This window comes from Amblyomma mixtum, chromosome 4 (assembly GCF_055824585.1).
Source record: "Amblyomma mixtum isolate Tamu chromosome 4, ASM5582458v1, whole genome shotgun sequence".
NCBI classification, from domain to species: Eukaryota; Metazoa; Arthropoda; class Arachnida; order Ixodida; family Ixodidae; genus Amblyomma; species Amblyomma mixtum.
Genome location: NC_143015.1, coordinates 46,022,282 through 46,036,863, shown reverse-complemented (window position 1 = coordinate 46,036,863; position 14,582 = coordinate 46,022,282). Strand labels below are relative to the sequence as shown.

General features: G+C 48.4%; 1 protein-coding gene and 1 pseudogene across 5 annotated transcripts in view; one reads left to right on the top strand and one right to left on the bottom strand.

Annotated features, from left to right (window-relative positions):
• The window catches only part of Eip63F-1 (Ecdysone-induced protein 63F 1), a 94,450-nt gene extending 93,236 nt beyond the window's left edge, over window positions 1-1,214 (bottom strand). The window contains exons 1-2 of one of the 5 annotated variants that reach the window (XM_089586408.1): window positions 637-1,214; window positions 273-292 (exon numbers count right to left, since the gene is read on the bottom strand). The gene's annotated coding sequence lies outside the window, so the exon portion shown is untranslated. Of the gene's footprint in view, window positions 1-272 lie in introns of all 5 variants that reach the window. The other 4 variants (XM_089586410.1, XM_089586407.1, XM_089586412.1 and 1 more) reach the window with 4 other exon arrangements.
• On the top strand, window positions 8-14,026 carry LOC149346409 (uncharacterized; annotated as a pseudogene).
• The last annotated feature ends 556 nt before the right edge of the window (window positions 14,027-14,582 follow it).

The window sequence follows — 14,582 nt, the reverse complement described above, 5'->3', positions numbered from 1 at the left end:
TGACGGGATGCATAGGGAGATGGTGAGTGCTTATCGGGATAGTCTTCCGCTAATATTAGCTGGTCGCGCGTCTCTCTACCGCCGCAAGCGCATCAGTAGCAAGCTTGATCAGTCACACTGAGATTAATCCACTCTAGAATCTCGATATCTTTCACACTGCAATCAAAGCCAATAAAACTCTTGATTTTTTCATTAGCAATGTGTCAAACGCATGCAGGAAGGTACACACGAAGCATGATGGACCCGGCAAAATAGACAACAGTGGTACTCACCCTTCCTCCTTCTTCTCAATCTTGACCGAAGGGCGAAACCACAGGCAGGATTAAAAACGCGCACTCGCGCACTCGCAACACAGAAAAACACGGCACAAAGACACTCAACAATCTACCGAGCACCGAGAGAGGAGCACTTTTTCTTTCACCGGGGCCGGACGGGACTACGAGACTAGCGGGACACACGGGCAAGAAGAGACAAGGCGGTGCGACGAGAAACGGGGGCAAGACGTGCGGGCCTGGCGACGAGCTAACCCAGGCTTTTTGTTTTAAGGGTGGTTGAGGTGTGCAGGCAGACAGAAGTGAGAGTGAGAGAAAGAGAGAGGGCTACGACGGGACGGTTGGTGGGTCAGAACAGAAGCACCTTGGCGGGGCAGACCGTCAGGCAGCAGATCACTCGTCGCAGCAGACGACCCACGGTGGAGCAGAAGAAGCAGACGCACAGCGACACGCTGAAGCAGACGACGGCCGTCGAACAGGCGGCCACTAGCACGGGCAGCTGCTGCCCGTCCTCTGCTATGGTTGGGCCGGTACTGGGAAACCACGGCGGACTTGAAAATTGGCAGGGCGCGCCCACGCTTCGATCACAGGGCGAAAGTGCGCCGCGGAGCTTGAAAGCCGGAGGTCAATGGGCACCACGCATCACAGCGAAGGCCTTTCGGGACGGACGGTGAGGCGAAGGAAGCGGTCGGCGTGCTCTGCGTCCGCTCGTCGGGGGCAGCGGTTTCGTTTTGGCAGGCCCGGGTCCCGGCCACGAGCCGCGTAATGGCGCCGTCCAAAAGTAGCAGACGACGAAGAGAGCTGGTGCGGGAATCGACGATGGAGTTGGGGGGCGAGTGAGGAAATGAGGAGGGAAGGGGTTGGGCCGGGAATACACACACGCACTCTGGGTGCCGGCGGGGTCCCGGAGAAAAAGCCTGTCCGCCCGGATCCTCAGTCGCGGCTGGAAACACTGAGGGGTCTGAAGAACCAAAGTGAAGGAACTGAGTTGAGAAGAGAGGCCGCATCAACAAGAACATCAACGACTACAAAAAGAAGAAAAAGGGGGGCAAGCCGGGACAATTCTGCTCGCCGGGCTATTTTTACCCCGACTGAGCCCCTCTTGAGCTCAGCGTGTGTTTTTCGCTGTTTCGAATAGAGGCACGCTCGGTGCGCGTGGATAGGGATTGCCAGCGGCTTGTCACCCCTTGTGCCCATCCGCTATGCTCCGTGCTTGGCATAAAATAACAGCGCGGGTGCAATGAAAGCAGCGCAAGGGCATTGTGCTGCCCCTCTCTCGTCTGGCGCTCAAAGCAATATGCCACGTATCCATCATCGTGAAGAACGCGCGGCGACTCGCTGCTCGGGTAAAAATAATCCCCAGGACGACCTCGGTTTGTCATCGCATTTCCAGCGGTGTAACGCGCCGCGAGCTTTGAAGGCATGCTGACCAAATGGCAAGTCACGTCGTATCGTAGAAAGCGGTGCATCTGTCAGGTGGGCCTGGGAGACCGTTATCTTTTATGCGCTCCAGCCACGAACTGTCAAGAAACCCATTAGGAGGAAAAGTTGTTTTGTATTGTCAGGCTTTCGTGAACAGCATAAGCGAAGGTTGCACAGAGGAAATTCCCATCCTCGAAGAAGATTAAATCTGACATTTTCTGTCGCGCACTAACACATGCAGATCATTTATAAGGAGTGCATTTAGGAGGAAAGTACGTTTTTAACCCATTTTTCATAAGAAGCCAATGTTAAACAAATCGTCAAATTTCAAGCATTTAAAAGCACTCGCATTTGCAAAACAAACCGAAGGAAATATATACACTTCATGCAGTCTTCGCAAAACTCGGTAGATATTTATATGAAAACTTTTTTTCTGCGTTCACTGAAGTACCACGCATCAAATGTAACGAAAAGTTTCTAAAACAAAATCTGCCGGTATATTCATGGCACATTTTGTTCCAAGCAGCATCTGAGCCAAAGAAGAAGTAAACTACATGAACAGATACTGCCAATACCTAAGAAATGTGTTCTTCCTGCGTTAAATTTGAAACTCCTTTTCGGTAGATTAAGCTACTACTCGTCAAGTCAACTACTACTAGGTACAATCAACTCAGCCAACGCGATGGCTCAGGGGTTATTGTGCTCGGCTGCTGACCCGAATGAAGCGGATCCGATCCCGTCCGCTGCGGTCTCATTTCGATGGAGGCGAAATGCCCGAGGCCCGTGTGCTGCCGTGCCAAAATTATCCGGAGGAGCCCTCCACTGCAGCGTCCTGAGTAGTTTTGGGAAATTAAATGCTATAAACAATAAACCAAGCCATCAATAAACTGCTACTCATCGACTTATAAACCATTTAATACACACACTCACACACGGACACGCGCACACACACACACACACACACACACACACACACACACACACACACACACACACACACACACACACACACACACACGCGCGCGCGCACACACGCACACACACACACACACACGCACACATGCGCACGCACACACAAACGCACGCACACACACACACACACACACGCCCGCACGCACACACGCACACGCAAATTACTCAGCCTAAGACAAACAGCCAGACTTTTTTGAAACCAGACCAAGAAGTACCTCCTGTCGAACAGAAGCCATACCTTTGCTCTGTTCCGGTGCACACATCTGGAGAATTTTCACCCATAATCCCAAAGCATTGATCTGAATAGACGCAATCGATGAAAATACAAAATAACTTTTGCATTACTATTCAAATGCTACCAGCAGATTTAAACATCAATAACAGATGGAGTAAGTAGGTGACAACAGCTCCCCTTCAATCGGTACTACACTTCATAGAAAGCTGTCCTTATGCACGAGATAGAGCCGATCCACAAAAACAGACTGGATTTCGAAGCGCAAAGAATGCGAACATGACATTCGATTCTTTGATAACCTGACGGCTTCTAGCAGGAATTTACTGTGGCTCGCTAAAATGAAGGCTAAGGAAATGAAGTACGCTTTCGTCTGGTCAAAGGAAGGAAAGATCTACGCTCGAAAGCAACCTGGTGCACGAGCCATCAGGATCGCTTGTGAGGAGGACATTGATAAGATGGTTTAGTCACTGTTGCTGCGAGACTGCGCAGTACACCTGCTCAACAATGGCTTATTTTACTGCCGAGTCATTCACCCACTTTCTAAAGGACGGTGCTTACAATCCTCGCAACACACTATCTCTTTACCACTTGAACTGTCAAAGCCTAAAAAATAAATCAGAAGAAGTAGAAGCTGAATTAGCTAAACTGAACTTTAATTTTGACCTTATTGCCTTCACTGAAACATGGTTTACCTCAAATGCAGATGTCAGCGAGTTTCCTGGTTACAAACCCATTTCAGTATTTCGAGATGGAAAGCGTGGTGGTGGTGTATCTTTATATGTGCAAAATCATTTGTGCTTTGAGGTCTTGTCGGATTATTCACTTGTTTGTACTGAATTTGAAACTGTCTGCATTGCTTTTCATAGAGTTGCTATTATGGTTGTGTATCGCCCCCCTCAAGGAAATTCTGACAATTTTTTTTCGCTGCATTGATTGTTTTCTGAAGTTTGCAAACCAAAACAACTGGCGTATCATTGTGCTAGGTGACTTCAATATTAACTTTTTGGAGGATAACGCTCTGAAGATTACTTCAAATGAAATAATGTTGTCTAATGGTTGTGACAATACTATTGAATTGCCTACTCGCATATCCTTGCACTCTGAAACATTAATTGATTTGTGCTTCACTAATTTCCCACCTCAGAGTTGCATATCCGGTGTTTTTTCTTCTGGGATTAGTGATAACTTGCCTTTCTTTTCACTTTTCCCTGATACGACCAAATTGAATAAACCCGTTTACGCTCGTAGAGTTAATGATGAAAAGAGCATCTCTCCAGATTTTGTCACTTGTTGTCTACAATTAATTGGGTAGATGTATATGGTGAAAATGACTCGTCCCGTGCTTATGATATATTTATTCAGAAGCTGCTTGAATGCTATCACGCTGCGTTCCCAACTCAAACTATCAAAAAACATAGAAAGGCTAGAAAAGAATGGATGACAGGAACACTTTTGAAACAAATTAAAGAAAAGAACAAAATGTTCTCTCGTTTTTTGGAAACGCGATGCCCGGATGATTTAGTTAAGTTTAAGAAGTTTCGAAATAAATTAAACTCAGATCTAAAGAAAGCTAAATATTTTTTCTATATTAATAAGTTTTCGTCAATCTTACACAATCCTAAATTACTTTGGCAAGGTATTGACGTTATTATAGGGAACAGGAAGAATTGTCTTCCCTCTGAGCTGAAAGTCAATGGGGTGAATTATGCTGGAGTTTCACTTGCCAATATGCTGAATGAACACTCTTTAGCTGCCGGAGCATCCCGACCCTCTGCTAGCTGTCATTCAACTCGGACTGTAGACTCATACTTACCCTCTTGCAGTACTGAATCTATATTTTTGTCCCCTACTTCATTAGATGAAGTTATTTCTATCATTAATTCTTTTAGGAACACCTGCTCACCTGGAGATGACGAAGTTGCTGCTTTTCCTATCAAATGTGCTGTAAATATTATTGCTGGCCCTCTTACGCATATTTGTAACAGAATGCTACTTTCTGGTGTATTCCCTAGCAAATTAAAAGTCGCGTGCGTTACCGTTTTATTCAAAGGAGGCAACAAAAATGACCCAAATAATTACCGTCCTATTTCGGTATTGCCTCTGTTTTCGAAGTTAGCTGAGCGTGTACTCTATAGGCGACTAAACAATTTCTTACAAGCTAAACATCTTATCTGCCCCCAACAGTATGGCTTTCAGGCCGGTAAATCAACAGAATCTGCTCTGTTAGATATTAAGAACTCTATAATTAACAATTTTGAAACTAAGCTTTCTACTGTTGGAATTTTTCTTGATCTGCGCAAAGCTTTCGATTCTGTGCAACATACAATACTGCTCCACAAATTAAAGACTTACGGGATCCGTGGAGTGGCAAATTCACTTTTGAAAAGCTATCTAACTACACGGGTACAGTACACTCAGATTCATGATTTAAAATCCAGTTTTGGTATGATAAAGTTCGGTGTCCCTCAGGGTTCAATTTTGGGACCACTTTTATTTATTCTCTATATTAATGACATTGTAAACATTCCATTAACTCCTAATATCATGATGTATGCCGACGATACTAATGTCTTTTTTTCCGGCTCCAGTCTCCAAGTAATTGAACACCAATGTAATGCCTGGCTTGAGGAGTTAACGGTTTGGCTCTATGTTAATCAACTTCAATTAAACGTAAACAAAACAAAGTTTATGCTCTTCCATCCAAAAAACAAACCATTAGATCATCACATCAAACTATTTTTTAATGACTTTAACATCGAGGAAGTTCATAGTTGCCGGTTCCTTGGTGTGTTTTTTCGTAGCGATTTGGGTTGGACTGATCATATAAACTACATTAGACTAAAGATGGCCAGATCTATTTATGTTATTTATCGTGTTAGACATCTCCTCCCACTACAAGTTAAAAAAACAGTTATATTTTGCTCTTGTTCATTCTCACCTGGTGTATTGCAACCTAGTTTGGGGTACATGCAACAAAACCGATTCATACAAATTGCTTTCTCTCCAGAAAAGAGCTCTACGTTTATTAAGTTCAAGTTCATCTGTTGAAGCAAATCTTTTCGAAACATTTCATGTTCGCAATTTCTTTCATTCATACAATTTTAGTTTGGCTCTTCACATTTTTTATAAAGTCAAGCATGACTTTAGCTCTTTTTCTAATACTTATAATTCTAGAAACGTTGCGTATGGTCTACGTTCCGTTGCCCTATCTACTGCAAGACCCAGAACAAATTATGGTAAACAAACAACCGATTATCAAATTATAACATTGTGTAATGCCTACCAGTCTCTTATTCAAATTGCTTTAGAAAGCTATAGTGTGTCTGTATTCAAGAAAAAACTGACGATTCTTTTCCCCCCCGGTTAAATTTAGCTAATTCTGTATACTTAGTTTTTTTTTTGAGTGTGTGTTTGTGTTCTGCTTTTTTGAATGTGCATATTATGGAATGTTTTGTTTATTGTTAATTGATATTTATTATTGTCTATCATTAACTATTTTCTACTGTGATCATGTTTGCTCATTGTTTTTTATCTTTTGTCCATTCGGCCCCCGTTTCCATGATGTGTGATCGGGGTGTAGGCCTTGTCAGGAGGCATGCTTGGTCTACCTCCTTTAGCCTCACCTCGAGGGCATATTGTATATAATATGGCCAAATAAACATGCTACTACATGCTACTACAAACGTATATCAAGCGATGGTACCGCACAGAATTAGTCGCTGCTGTCATTAGCTGCGTCAAAATATGATCTGCAAGATTTCAAAATGCAAACTTCCGCTCACTGTGAAATTTACGCAAGTTTTGAGCTCGCGCATTCTTCGCCGGAATGATCTCTAGCAGAAACACAAATTCGTATTGATGTTAGTTTGGTTTATTGGGGTTTAACGTCCCAAAGCGACTGAGGCTATGAGGGACACCGTAGGGAAGGGCTCCGGAAATTTCGACCACCTGCGTTTAAGCCGTTTGGTTTCGCGGTTGTGCAGTGTATTCTACTGCTTCAAAAGGATCTGTAGGCCGGTATGCAAATCGGCTTTACTTCTGCTGATCTGCATATGCTATGAGTGGAAAAACAATGAGAGTAAAAGAGGCTAACTCTCGGTGCACAGTCCCCAGCAGTCGCTCGAGAGTTTCTGCTGTGTTGTGCATAATGTTATGCTGAATTATAACGGAACAAGCGGTTTGCTATGAATCGAAGAACAGGAATATCTTTCCGATGGGAGACCAAGGCGTGAAGGGTTTGAGAAAAAAAAAAGAAACATAGGACCTGCTGTACAGCGTCTTGAAGACGCGTCTTTACGGACGTTCAACTTCTGGATGTTTACGCGACGGGCTGCGTGCTCGACGTAAGTATTGCTCAACTCTTGAAAGATTGGCTCTGGTCCAAAAAGTGCAGGTTAAGCAATGCTAAGATTTCAACTGCAACGAAGATGCTCGCGCTGTTGACAAGGCTAAAATGTACGAAGGCTGCTTCGAAAGGATTCTTCAGATTGCGACCTAAGTGTTCATCTTCGAATAAACACGGTTCAATACGCCCCCCCCCCCCCCCCCCGCCCCTCCTGTTCTCCTATTCCCCACAAAGAAATTTTTTATTTATCCTGGCTATTTTCAACTGTAACAAGCTCAGCTCACAAGCTCAGGCTTGTAGCTGTGCACAACAGCAGCCAAAAATGATTAGCAGTCAAAGCTAGTTGTGTTTCCAAATAACCATGGCTTCTTAAATCTGGCTCGCTCCTTCTGAATAATGCAGTATTGCTGTGCTCGGCACAGAGTAATGATGTTAGGCTGCTGGGGTAGATGAAGCTCATTTCAAATATGCAAGACATTCCTGCATGGCGTAGCTTTAGTTAGCTAAAACCGACATAACAACAGCAATTATTTGCAGAACAGAGCAATGAACAGCTGTGCCTTGACTCGCAGTCAGCGAATACTGCCCTAAGAATTCCCTCAGGTTTCAGTGGTAAGTTGTCGCAAGGAACGGTGCTACTAAAACCGGGCACTTTGAACTGCGTCTGTTAGCTTAATATACAAAAAACCGCGTGGTAACGATTTAAACGAATACTCAAACAGAGCCAAGAAGCGTGCGAACAAAAATGACGAGAACTAATTAAAAATACATGCTTCAGCAGTCTAGCGGTGGCGCCACATGGCACTGGAACGCGAAGAAAAAGTGTCGACTGTGAGCGGCCAGGTATCGGCAAACGCGCGCAAGAGCACCTTCTTCCCCGCGCAGTGTGTGGCAGAACCACATGTACAGTCTCTGTCAACAGTAACCGGGCACAGGTGGTCTGTCTCTTAGCCGCGTAGCGAAGCACGCACGGCAGCCCTTAAGCTAAGGATCTGTGTAAAGTAACGTGAGCTCTTTTTCTCACGGTGTGACACCTTTTGTTCTTTAGGGGTGCCATAACGACTTCATTATACAGTTGAGAAACAATAATTCGCTGTGGCGTAGCTTGGTTAAGCCCGGTAATTGCGAAAGCAATATCCGTACCTACGCCATGGTTCAGCTGGTAGTGTAGCTGGTGATGGTGCTTGTGGTTAGACTTGTGGTGATGCATCGGTTATACAATCCAATCCAATCTAATCTGATATATTCTAATCCAATCTAATTTAATCTAATCAAATGCAATGCAATCCAATCCAATCCAATGTAAATCTAATCTAATCTAATGTATTCTAATCTAATCTAATTTAATATAATGCAATGCAATGCAATCCAATCCAGTCCAGTCCAGTCCAATCCAGTCCAATCCAATCCAATCCAATCTAAACCAATCTAATCCAATCTAATGCAATCAAGGTCAAATGAAGGTCAATGGTGGTCACCGCCGCGGCACGGCAAAGGCGTGAAAGTGCAAGTAGTACTGCTTTCGCAATAAAAACCTGCTCGGTTACTTTTGACAAAGGGGGTACAAATACAGGTGGCTAGCTTCCTCTAGCGATGACAGACCGTTGGCGGCACTGGTGTCTCGACGATGCGCGTCGGCTGCTTGTAACGCCCCGGCCAAGGCCCACTGCTCACAAATCAGGAGGCGCCCTTCTTCGTCGCCCAGTTTCTCATCGAAGATTTCAGATACAGACTCGCATATGAACCGATCGGCGAGCCAAGGGTAGCCCATGGTTCTCGAGCGGCCGCTCGGGCGAACTCGAGCCACTCGAGCAGCAGTCTTGCGCCAAGTGATGCGTAGTCTGGCAACGGCACCGAGCTCCTGCCAACAAAGGCCTCGGCTGCGAGGAGGTTGGCCGGCAGCGCGGCGAAGCGGTGACCGTCACGTTCGGTGAAGACCAACTGGCCCCAAACTGCTGTTCTGTGGCGTCACTTCCGTTGTCGGCTCCCACGTTGTCGCGATTCGCTCTGATGACGTTGAGCAGAAAGTGGTCGTCGTGATGCTTCGGATGGGAAGCGGCAGGCTGGATTTCCAGCGCTTTCATAGAGTTGCCTAAACTTGCAGCGTGGGCAAGAGCAGAAAGGAGAAAACAAGAGCGAAACAGCTGTGCAGGCAGGGGCTTATTATTTTTAATTCTTTTTTATGTAGCCCCAACCTAATATACGCCGCTAATCTGAACGAAAAAACGTAGCGTTGAAACAGGACACAGAAAGATGAGGACAGGACGGGGTTAAAACTTACAACTGAATGAATGAGTTGTAGCCCCGTCCTGTCCTCATCTTTCTGTGTCCTGTTTCAAGGTTACGTTTTTTCGTTCAGATTATGCATGACCAACTGGCCCCACAGTGTACTCTGTTAAACTTCATTTACCGCTAATTATGTCGGTTGTTCTATTCTTTAATCTGTACACCCGTTACAGCAGTTTAGCATGGAAAGCATCAGAACTCCGGCAATATTGCCACCAGGTGGACCCTGGTGGCATCAGAAGAAAAAGAGGTGCGAGTTGGCTCACGCGCCCTGAGGGCTGATTCTGTTAGCGCTGCTGGCGAACGGTGTCTCCTGCCTTGGTTCCGTGACATATTTTTGGTGGAGTGCGCTGGGTACTTTCCTGGCCTATGTCACACACACCTCCTCGCACTGCGGACCTCGCGCCTCTGCCGGTCGACACACCAGTGCACCGAGTCAGTCGCCGCAACTTAGGACTACCACCCCCTGCGCACGGGCCACTGGATTCTACTTCGGCGCCTGCCCCACGACCTGCCATGCAAGGTACTCTACTACACCCTTCAGAATCCACGAGTGCCGAAGCCCTTCCACGGCAGTCAGCTTGAGGACGTGGAAGACTGGCTCATGCAGTTTGAACGCGTCGCAACTTTCAATCAGTGGGACGACGCCGCAAAACTTCGGAATGTCTTCTTCAGTCTGGAAGACGGCGCTCGTACGTGGTACGAGAATCGTGAAGAAGTTCTAACATCATGGCATGAGCTCCGCCGTCGTCTGCTCGAGACATACAACAGCGTGGATCGTCAGGAACGAGCTCAGCGGGTTCTGCAGTCCCGTATACAGATGCCCAATGAGACTGTCAGCATGTATGTTGAAGACATGACGCGGCTGTTCCGGAGAGCTGACCCTGCTACGTCGTAAGACAAAAAGCTCCGCCACTTAATGCGTGGAGTCAAAGAGCAACTTTTCGCTGGCCTCGTACGCAACCCCCCCAGTACTGTCGCTGAGTTTTTGAAGGAGGCGGTTACAATGGAGCAGGTCCTTCAGAGGCGGTCCACCGTATACGACAGGCCAGTACTTGCTGCTTCCGTGACAGAGTCCTTCCCGGCATTCGGACAAAACCTTGATCTCCTACGGGACATCAGGGTCTATCCTATGTCTCTAGGATCTTTCAATATTGTTCGTATATATAGCCCTGTTTTTGATCTCTGTATTGTTTTCTTCACTGTCCCACCCCCTCTGTAATGCGAAAGCCCTGAGGGTAAAATAAATGAAATGAAATGATCCGCTCTATTGTACGTGAAGTGCTCCAGAAAATTTGCGGTGCGTCGCAGCCAGCGGTCGGCTCTCTTGCTAGTGTCATCCGCGAGGAGGTGCAGCAAGTGATCAGACCTCCGTTGCTGGGTGACAAACCTCAGCCCTACCGGAATGACTTCCACCACCTTACATACGCTGAGGCCCTGCGACGTCCTGCCCCAGCATCTGCGTCATGTGTTCCTGACCACCGGCCGACATACGCTGAGGCCCTGCGACGCCCTGCCCCAGAATCTGCGTAATTTGTTCCTGACCATCACGTCCCGTTACCTTCCGTGCAACCGGCGCAGTACTTCCCGAATGATCGGCCACCTCTGCGCAAGGCGGACGTCTGGCGTGGCCCCGACCGCAGGCGTTTGTGTTTCCACTGTGGAGAGCCCGGTCATTTATTCCGCCAGTGCCCATATCGTGAGCTCGGCCTCCAGGGCTTCCCCGCCGACGCGCCCAGACCTCCATATGGTCAACGACCCCGCGATATTGAAGAATACTTGTCTCTGCAGCGTCTGCCACCCTCCGAGCGACGGCAGTCAAGATCGCCGTCACCTCGCCGACCGTCACCATCATCGGCAAGCCATAACTTCTCACGACCAGCGCAAGGCCGGTCGCCGAGCCCTCGCCGGGAAAACTGACGGCAGCGACCTCCGGGGGCGGGGTCGCTGGAACTCGACGCTATACAGTCCCCCCCACAACGCGAACATCGGCTGGCAGGAACGTGACGACATCGACGCCCACAGCTTCAGAACATGAGGACCGGTTCTCACTCGACATACCTGTACTTATTGACGGTCACAACATTAGCGCGCTGCTGGACACCGGAGCTGATTTTTCCTTTTTAAGCGGCAAATTGGCAGCTCGCCTCAAAAAAGTCACGACACCATGGTCTGGCACGCAGATCCGCACGGCTGGCGGCCACATCGTCACTCCGCTTGGCCAGTGTACAGCTCGGGTCCAGATCAGCAACTCCACGTTCGTTGTCAGCTGCCTGGTTCTGCGTGATTGTTCTCGTGACCTGATCCTGGGCGTTGACTTTCTCCGTGAAAATGGGGCCATCATCGATCTCCGTCAGCGCACAGTTACTTTTTCGACAGACAACGCCGATGACACTTCCCACACTCGCCCATGTCGCTCTGCCCTTCGCATTTCCTCCGAGAGTGTTTTCATCCCGCCACGCTCCAGCGTTTTTGTTACTGTCGACTGCGATGGGCTCCGTGACGGAACTGCAGTCGCCGAAGGCAATATTTCAATGTTGCTGACACACGGCATTTGTACGGCCCGAAGCCTCGTCCACATACGCAATGGTAAGACCCAATTACTGGTTACTAATTTCACCCACGAACTTCGGCCCCTCTTCCGCGCCACAGCGATCGCGTTCGCCGACCAATTAGCTGATGTTTCGGAATGTTTTGCGTGCACAGCCGTGGAATCTCCGAATATGTCTCTCGATCACATTGACATCAGCTCAGGGTTGTCACAGGTTCAACGCCGCGCTCTCCGTACCTTACTACACCAATACACAGCCTGCTTTGCGTCTTCTTCGAAAGTTCAACAGACAGCCATTACGAAACACCGTATCTTCACGAGTGAAGACGCCCGTCCCATACGCCAACAGCCGTACCTAAAGAACGCGAGGCCATCCAAACACAAGTGAAGGAGATGCTCACTGACGGTATTATTCAACCATCTCAGAGTCCGTGGTCATCGCCTGTTGTTTTAGTTAAGAAGAAGGATGGAACGCTGCGCTTTTGCGTCGATTACAGGAAATTGAACACCATAACTAAAAAGGACGTATACCCACTGCCCCGCATAGACGACTCGCTCGACCGCCTTCGCCGCGCCAAATATTTTTCCTCGATTGATTTAAAGAGCGGGTACTGGCAGATTGAAGTTGATGAGCGGGACCGGGAAAAAACAGCTTTCATTACTCCCGACGGTCTATACGAATTCAAGGTGTTGCCCTTCGGCCTCTGTTCAGCGCCGACAACGTTTCAGAGAATGATGGACACAGTTCTCGCTGGTCTCAAATGGCAAACTTGTTTAGTTTACCTGGATGACGTGGTCGTATTCTCCGAAACCTTTGACGAACATCTTAAACGCTTGCGGACTGTATTAGATGCCCTTCGGTCGGCCAGTTTAACGCTCAAGCCCGAAAAATGCCACTTCGGCTACGAACAACTGAAGTTTCTAGGCCACGTTGTGAGCGCCACCGGTGTCCAACCCGATCCCGACAAAACTGCCGCCGTGGCCGAATTTCCGGTTCCTACCACGAAGAAAGCGCTGAAACGCTTCCTTGGTCTGTGCGCCTACTACCGTCGCTTTATCGCCGCCTTCTCCCAACTTGCCGAACCCCTGACCCGTTTGACGCGGGACGATACCCCGTTCGTGTGGACTACCGAACAACAGGAGGCTTTCATAGAGCTACGCCGACGCCTGCACAGCAGCCCTGTTCTTGCTCACTTTGATGAGGAGGCTGCCACCGAGATCCACACAGACGCCAGCAACATCGGCCTGGGGGCTGTCTTAGTCCAACACCAAGATGGCGTGGAACGCGTGATTGCATATGCGAGTCGCGTTTTGTCTCGCGCCGAAATTAACTACTCTACCTCGGAGAAGGAGTGCCTCGCGGTTGTGTGGGCCACGATGAAGTTTCGACCCTACCTCTACGGCCGCCATTTCAAAGTCGTCACAGACCACCATTCATTGTGCTGGCTAGCCAATCTACGGGACCCATCGGGCCGCTTAGCAAGGTGGAGCCTCCGCCTCCAGGAATTTGACTACACCATAGCCTATAAATCTGGACGCAAGCACGAAGATGCCGACACGCTCTCCCGCGCACCAGCCGGCCTAGCTGATGACAGCATAGAGGACGACAGTCGTTTCCTTGGAGTGGTCAGCGATTCTGACGTAATGGCGAGGCAGCGAGATGACATCACCTTACGACCCGTCATTGACCATTTGGAGGGCCGCACTGCTACCATACCCCGGGAGTTTTCCCGGAACTTCTCCTCTTTTTGCATGCGCAATGGCATACTGTTCAAGAAAAACTCGAGCCACGGCGACCGCGCCTATCTCCTCGTCGTGCCGGCAGACCTCCGTGCCGACATCCTTTTTGCCTCTCACGACGAGCCCACCTCTGGTCACTTGGGGTTTACACGCACTCTCGCTCGAGTACGCAAGGCCTATTATTGGCCTAAACTTGCTGCCACCATCCGCCGCTACGTCCGAGGTTGCTGTCAGTGCCAGCGCCGCAAGTCGCCTCCCCTCAAGCCCGCGGGTTTACTCCTACCAGTTGCACCTCCTCGTATGCCCTTTGACCAAGTCGGCATGGATATTCTCGGCCCATTCCGCCTATCGTTGGCCGGCAATAAGTGGATAATTGTCGCCACAGACTACCTGACCCGCTATGCCGAAACCAAAGCGGTGCCGCGTGGAACATCGTCTGAAATTGCGCAGTTGTTCATGCATCGCATTGTTCTGCGACACCGCGCCCCGTCCAGCGTAATCACCGATCGGGGAACGGCTTTCACAGCGCAGCTCATGCACGAGGTATTCAAGTTGAGCCATACCAGCCATCGCAAAACTACTGCCTACCACCCGCAGTCCAATGGGCTCACCGAGAGACTCAACAAAACTATAGCAGACATGCTCGCTATGTACGTAGACGTCCAGCACAAGACTTGGGAGAAGATCCTTCCATACGTGACTTTCGCGTACAATACGGCACTACAAGAAACCACTCACTTTACGCCATTTCGCCTTGTT